Here is a 7988-nt window from a genome sequence, read left to right as displayed (position 1 = left end):
CTAGGGAAAAGTTGACACCTGCTGCAACAGAAATTAAGAGCTTACAGATGTTGCAGTTAGGGTAGTCAGCTTCTAATCCACACCCTCGTAATTCAAGCCTCAAAAATTCTCCAAACAATTGTAGTAAAGAAGAATTCAAGCAGTTAGGAAACTGAAGCAAATAGGGCAGAGCAGCTGTTTTAATTAGAGCTTTCCTTAACCTGAGAACCATACCGCAACTCACTGGGATCATTAAAATAGATCAAGTTTTGCACGGGTAATGGGATTTTATTTTAATTTTCTGTAGCTTCACTGCAAGAGATTAGCATTCACAGGGAAAAGCTAGCAATATTGCACCAAATCTTGGTCATAAAAATAAATCAAATTAATTCCAAGTCACTTACCTGCCTGACATTAGAATACGGAATTTTCTGTACTCATCTTTATGTTGTTCCCATCCATTTTTTTTTCCACTGAAAAATGAAATTTGAGCTGCAGCTGCCCTATGATATCTTCATTCCTGGAGAGGGTTCTACCTGGTTTTATGAAATCTAATGTATGAAGCATAAACAAAACCTGTGCAAGTATACTCATGCACACATCTCTAATGATATGTTGGAATCGCAAGAGCAGACAGTGAAGAGCAGGTGGTTACCAGAATGACTCTCAAGCGTAACACACTTGATAGGGTTTAAATTTAATTCTCTAAATCCTTCAAGATCAGTTCTATTCTATAATGTTGTCTGTTCTTAGTTAACATGCATAGATATAGCATGGTCAGTTTGGTGAAGAGGGCACCCGACTACCAGCCTGTGAATGCTTAACTCTAAGCATGGTTTTTGGGGTGGCAAACAGTTATGCCAATATAGCTACTGCATCCAGCTGGTCGGGAGTAGGTAAATAGCCTCTGCTGTGTGATCGAACATCAATAGCATCAATAGCACGGTGTGTGCAAATGCAATACCAAATAAGCATCAGAAGGCGGTTGGATAGAAAAAAATACTATCAAACACTTTTTCCATTCTTTGACAGCTAGAAAATCCCTTACCTGATCTGAGGAAGAAAACAACTTTCTCAAAGCTGGAAAGTTCTAATATTTTGGAAGTCTGTTTTGTTTATGTTTGAACAAGTTGTGGAACAGCAATAAGCAATGATAGCATATATTGGCACAATTAAGTCTGGTAACTCAAGAATCCAGATATTATTTTCAGTTCCACACACATTTTAGTTTAAATTTGCCAACCCACTTGAATAGGCTATTTTGGAAGCCAGTGGTGACAACATGTGAATAAAGTTCTGCTCTGCTACTTACCAAATAAAGGAGTCTTTGGCTGCAAAAATGATGATTTGTGAACTGAAATGAAAGGAGGCAGGACGAGAAAAACTACATATAGAAATTGTTCTCAGGAGACGCTTTCTCCACAGTAAAGTGTAGCTACTTTACAGGGGATGGAAAGATCCTCACATGTTAGCATCATCAAGAGATCATATTTTAAAAATAATAAATAAATAAATAGAAGAGGCCTTCTTCTCCTGAGATCTTCCCCAGTATACTCAGCAGTTTCCAATGACTCCCTTTTTCTGGAAAAAATAAACCTTAGGAAACTTGTCGATGCTGAACAATTCAAAAGAAATAACGCTCTTGCTTGAGGGGGCATTAAAAAGAGACAGCAGGCAGAATCAGGAAAGGCAATAACATGTTAGCAAATAAAATGCCAATAACCTAAAATCAAGAGATTTTGTAAACCAAAAGTTTTCCTCAGATTTCTGTTGTTTAAAGAAGCACCATGGGAGGAAAGAATGAGGTGACATCCTCTAACTAACTCCAAATGAAGTAGTCTTGCAACACAAAGTAGCTGCTTAACATGGTTTCTGGTACTTGAAGCCACTTACTTAGAGTGCATGATGCAACCATATCCTTGCACCATGTCTCATTTAGACTCAGATCTGATAAAAGAGGCACCAGATCAGTGCATATGTACCATTTCTGAAGATTTGGGGTGAAATTCACTTCTCAGTAAAGAGCCAGTAAAGTCACACTTTAAAATTCTTGACGTAGCACTGGGATTCTATGTACGTTCTTGTTCAGGCTGTTTGATTCTAGTCATTGTCCCTTATTTTATACCTCTGTAGTCATTTCTTGGAAGAGATACTGCTTTTTTAATGTATTTTTATTTTATGCAGTAGCTAGCACAATAGACTCCTGATATTGTATTGGATTAATTTACGCTTTATTAAAAAACAGCTAGCCAAATATGGCCAAATATATTTTAAGTTTTATGTGACCCTTGAATTGGCAATGGGTCCAGAGATAAGTTTCATACCTTGTCCAGGCTTTGGGCTTGATATTATTCATATTGCTGTGCACCAAAATAACAGCCTAACAGCCTGTTTGATAGATGGCTCAACTGCTGATGACATTACTCATGGAACAGCCTAAAAAGCTGATAAGAGTTAGAGCAGAACATTGATGCATTCTGAATTTTTTTTTTAATGGCTATACAGTAGGTCTAAAGAGTCATTTGTACTTTTTAAAGCCATTGTTTTGTGTGTACATTGCCAGATAAAATTTTGGCACTACCGACATGCAAAAGGTAATGATTTTGCCAAAAATATCAAAAGGGCAGTACACTGAATACCTTTAACAAAGGAACCGTATTCAAAGAGAAGCTACAATGCCTTTCCACTACACGCACATTGAATTGTGTACAGTACTTGACCAACCTGAAAGTGTATATGGAATTGCCAAAGGTTTTCAGTATTGATCTAACTCTGCTATTCATAAAGTCAACTCAGGTCTTACCTTTGGCTTCCTTGTGAGCCAGAGGTAGGCCAGCAATGATTAAGAGATTTAGAATATCCCACCTTACACATCAAATGCTGAGCAATTCAGTAACAGTTTTCTTGGGTTAAAGTGAAGGTGCTACCACATGCAATCATTGCACTCTGTGTAGGATCTGGAAATGCAGTGTAGTGCATTTCTGTGACTGCTAAAACTATAACATCTGGAATGCCATCCTGGAAGTTTTCCAGGTGATTTCCAGGAGGAACACTTTGTAAAAGTTGTTACCCTTCTAGGCATTTCAAGATTTTCTAAGCAGAATGTGTTCCCAGGCCTGCATAGGAGCTGAGATTGGATTATAAAGTGCTAAATATTTTTTACAACTGTATAAGCAACAATACTGTATGGATAACTATTCAAGAGAAATTATTTTTACAGGCAATTTCAATGGATTTATTCCAGCTCGCAATTAGATTCATATTTCTGGAATTCAGAAATGTAAGATAACTTCTCCTTTACTCATCACATAATGAAAGCAGGATATCCAGCCTAGGACAGATCTCTTCAGTTTGCCTATTTCCTATCATTTTCATATGATGTTTTCAAAACCTTGAGCATGAGCAAAAAGGTATAGGAGAGAGCATAGAGAAGTTGAGTCTTTTGCAAATTTACAAAGCTGGCGTCAGTCATTTTCGGTGGCCCAGAGAGCCAAGCAGTTTGAGCATTTGGCAGGGTAGGCAGGTACGTGATTATAGGAATAGAGAATAAAAGGTATTTTTGGATAAACTGAGGCTTTAAGGGCTGGTTCAGGTGCTCACAAGGTGGAGAAATGAGATGTCTCAGTTTTATTAGGAGTTTATGTACTGAGGTGCCAATTGCTTCTTGAGTGTCTGTTGACTTCGAAACCTTGGTGAAGGAACCCTGCCCCTACAACACACACTGCACAAACACATTTGATGCTAGAAGGAAAAAGTAATAAACAGGATTGATTTAATTAGAGAAGAGAAGGAACAGTAGAGTAAGGAGTAGGTGAGAAAAAGCAAATAGGAGGCTATTTCAAGGCTCTAGGATAGGCCATACTGCAAGTTAGAAACTACAAGTCTGGGGGCGGTAAGTGGACAATACAAGCAACGATTCCAGAAAAAAAAAAAAAAAAAAGAGAGAGAGAGAGAGATATTGAGAAAGCTAAGGAAAATCAAGCAGAGGAGATTTTGGCCTAACACTGAGCACTCATGAACTTGAGTTTCAAAATAGTGCTCAGCATGGGTTGCTCAAGAAAATTTGGAGGTGAGCAAACTCACCTCAGAGCGACACACAGACCCTCACTGCCTCTAGTCTTGTTGCTCTGTGTCCTTTGAGAACATCGTTTAGCTGGTAATTTCGGAAGTTCTAAGCAACCAAAGCCAAGGGGAATCTCCCCACAGACCAGCAGACACAGCTGAGTTTTCCCCATGATTTATTCCTCTAAAACTATCCACACAATTTAGACTTGTGGGTAACTTCTTACATGCTTTCCAAATAATTTTTCAGAAAACTACGCAAATTAATGTAATATTATTCATATAATTACCAAATATAAGATATACTCACTAGAATATGAGATGGTAGAATAACTGTTTTCTTTCTGTAGACATTTCACATTGTATTGTTTAAAGCTTTTTCTTCATTAAAGAACTGCAGCTAGCAATTGGATTTACAAATTAAAGAAAACTCTTTACCAAGGAAAATACTTCATGTTACACATTTTTGAAATGATTGGTTATAGAACAATTCGTGTCTTTTTTCAAGTACAAATTTTTTCTGTTTTTTACGTACCTTTTCGGCAAGAACACTGTTAGACCATGATACATCATTTCCTAGTGAAATCTAGGACGTTGCCTCACTGCAAATCTTACCCCGTTTAAATTGCATTTATGACTATGCAGCTACTAAAATCAATGAGTTTTTTTCTTTATATCTTTCAGTATATCTTTTTAAATTCCGTGATAACAAAGCAAACAAGAGAGCTCTGCTGTTCTCTTACTGTTACCTGTCCTAGCAGCGTCAAAGCTGTGCCCAGTTGGGAAGGATATTGTATGCATGTTTATAAAAGCCGCAGCTCAATGCCCTCAAATCTAAATTATATTTGACATTGCAATTGCAGAAGTTCAATGACTTTTAAGTGTAAATAGTACCATTTAGCTCAGAAACTACTTAATTGTTTCTGAAAAAAGATTGATAGTTCGATTTAGAAACTGTTTAACCGAAGTTTATGTCTTTTGAATTTGAAAGGCTCAAATATACGACAGTCATTTCTGTGAGCCCTGCATGGGAGACAGTTCCAAGTAGGCAACACTGAAGAAAACAACGTCATTTTTGAAATATATATTACCTCTGCTGAAATAAGAAATCAAGTCACCCTCCCAAAAATGTGGAATGAGAGCTGAATACATGAAAGACACAATTTCACAAAGAATATAACTTTGCAAAGAGTCATTCACTACAGATGAGCTAAGTCACTGAATAGACAGAAAAGTTCCAGATCAATTCCAAGAGTGCAAAATGCATCTTGCAAAGAAACAAATGCCCACAACTTCTTCTGAATTCAGAGGACTGTAGTTACTTATGGTGGGACATCTAGGCTTGAAGAACTGTACCCTGACGGTGCCTATTTCTTCCTACGGCTATACGGCTAACTAATGCAAATGTAGGCATCTGAAAGCTTGAAGAGATGAACCCCTCTGTCCCCTCAGCGAGACTGGGGCAAAATGTGTCTCAAGGCTCACTTATGAAGCATGAGTTTCCTGTTTTTAAAATGATAAAAAGTTTGTAGCTATTACCACCCCTTTCTTTGGTACTCTTTTTTGGGCTCTTTCTTTTGAAAAGGGGTATAACTTGAAGCAGCTTACCGTCACGTTTGTACACCGAGGCTCACTGCGCTCTAACGGTTTGCTCATCAGGCAAAGGGAAAGAAATGGGATAAAGTTAAAGAAACAAAATATTTCAAGATTAGCCCTCCCAGTGTAAATCAGCTTGTGGAACTACACCGGGTCACATGAAAACCTCACGCTCACATTTAATTTGCCCATCCTGAAGTATTTTTCCTCCTAATGCCAAATACCATAATGCTCTCTGTCAGTGATTTGAAATTATTGTATAAGCTACATATCGGGTACACTATTGTTAATGAAATGCACACAAGATGATGAACAACTTCCTTTTCCTGCTGGAGCCCAGCTGCAACCAGGCCCTGTATCCTTGATGCTGTAAATCAGGCCTTTGTACTCCGGGAGGATTCAATCAGCTGCAGGTGTGGGCCCGCCAAGGCCCGCCTGGGATTAGGTAGCAGTATTTGATATGAGATCCCAAACAGCACCAGCAATCTACACACCACATGTGGCCAGTCTTTGGAGAAAGCAAAGGAAAAACGCTGATGAAATGTGGCACAGGACCATGGAATGCAATTTCAAACTTCCACATCTGCAGGAAAGAGAGAAAGAAAGTTCCTAATTTTACAATGATGATGTCATTGAGCATACATGATAGCGAAAATGATGTGCCAAGGCTTTCATAAATTTAACCACTTACGATGCTGCTAACTGAGGGTTGGGAGCTGTGTGTGATATATGTAGTTACAAATGCACTGAAGTTCTGCAAAGCAATATGCTGTTCTGCTGATCTGTCAAAGGGTGTGTGTGTTTGTTTGTGCCTTTGTGTTGTGAATGTGGCTGCACAGAGCTATCGTTACCATGAAGCTTGCATTCTGTGCAGATGCAAAGCTGAACCACTGCTAAAGCTGGTTCACTAAGTACTCTCTGTTATTAAACAGAGGTGATGTGATCAAATTTATTCCAACCTAAAAAGGTAAAATCTCATGCCTTCAAAAAGAAATAACAAAAATTGCTGTTCAGGTCACTCCTTGAGGTTAAAAGCTGTGAAGAGTTTATTTTTAACATATATCCTTGATATCCGAGGGATAAAGAAATGTTAAAATAGGTCTGGTTTTGTTATTACCATAAATATAAAATATATTAAAAAAAGTATGTGCTCGATTTTTTTCTTAAAAGACTCTGTTTTCCATTAGCTTATCTTGATAGCTGAAGTTAATCATTATTTTCAAGCATATATGATTTAGATATTATGTCATTAATTCATGTACAATCCATCTGAATAATGATTGTGGTTTTCTGCTTTACAAATTCATCTACTTCACTGAGAAACCAAGAGAGTCAAATTCCATGCAACATCTGGTTTCCATTTTATGTAATTGCTATTTTCAGAGTTATAATCATGTGTTATTGTAAGGACCACAGTGTCAATCATGCTGCTAATGGGGAAAATTCAATGCCTAAATACCTGAGAGAACAAGAAGCTGACTTAAACAGGTGCATTTAGACACTTGGTTTTAAGTATAATTGTAGTCTACCAATTTATATAAATCATTTTAAGAAACTATATTCTTTCCATACCCTCTAGTGAACCAAAGTTTAATACAAGCTTTCTACACTATGAGCCTGGTTTTGTTCCCACCAGTTCCGAATAAGCAGGAGTGGATCCCGTGCAAGTTCCAGCACCATTAACCCAATGCAGCTCTTAACCTAGTTTGGTTAGCCTCAGTCGGTATATAAAGTTAATCTCTTTTTGCAAATATAAGCAGAGTAGAGAAAACTTTAGCCCCTTTTTAAAGAATATAAGATGCACGTGTGGCTTACTTATCACAGCTATAAAAACGTGCTGAACTTAGACATTCAGAGATAAGAAAAACATGGCGAATTCATGTATTCAGGAAAACTATTTGTCAGGATGCAGTACAAATATATATTTTAAGCGCTTAACTTACGCTTTGATGTATGTAGAATGATGCAAAGTATTCATCAACATTCAGAACAGTATTATGACACATATCATGACAGAAAGAGCTCTCTGATAAATAATTCTTGTCTTTGCTACCTCCTGTTTTTATAATTATGTTCATACAAATTTTCAGGTAGAAGTGACTAGTTTCTACCTAGAAATAAAGTATAAAACTAATACACATTTCTATATGATGCATCATGTCCTATCATGGATAATATAGTATATTTCACATATCATATGTATGATAGCATATATATTCAAAACCTGAGAGGACATGGCCCTGGGCAATCTGGTTTAGGTAACCCTGCTTGAGCACCGAGGTTGAATCAGGTGATCTCCAAGGATGCCTTCAAACCCCAACTGTTGTGTGTCTCCGAGATTCTATGATATA

At 37.5% G+C, this 7988-nt stretch overlaps 1 long non-coding RNA gene across 2 annotated transcripts in view; it reads right to left on the bottom strand.

Annotated features, from left to right (window-relative positions):
- Positions 1-4315: 4315 nt before the first annotated feature.
- Positions 4316-7988, bottom strand: part of LOC104149902 (uncharacterized) — a 132230-nt gene continuing 128557 nt past the window's right edge. For both annotated transcript variants that reach the window (XR_011140004.1, XR_011140007.1), the window contains one exon: positions 4316-6220. This is a non-coding gene — a long non-coding RNA (uncharacterized lncRNA). The remainder of the gene's footprint in view (positions 6221-7988) is intronic.

This window comes from Struthio camelus, chromosome 3 (genome assembly GCF_040807025.1).
Source record: "Struthio camelus isolate bStrCam1 chromosome 3, bStrCam1.hap1, whole genome shotgun sequence".
Taxonomy (NCBI): Eukaryota; Metazoa; Chordata; class Aves; order Struthioniformes; family Struthionidae; genus Struthio; species Struthio camelus.
Note: the sequence above shows the minus strand (reverse complement) of the source record. Positions and strands in the feature narration are given on the sequence as shown.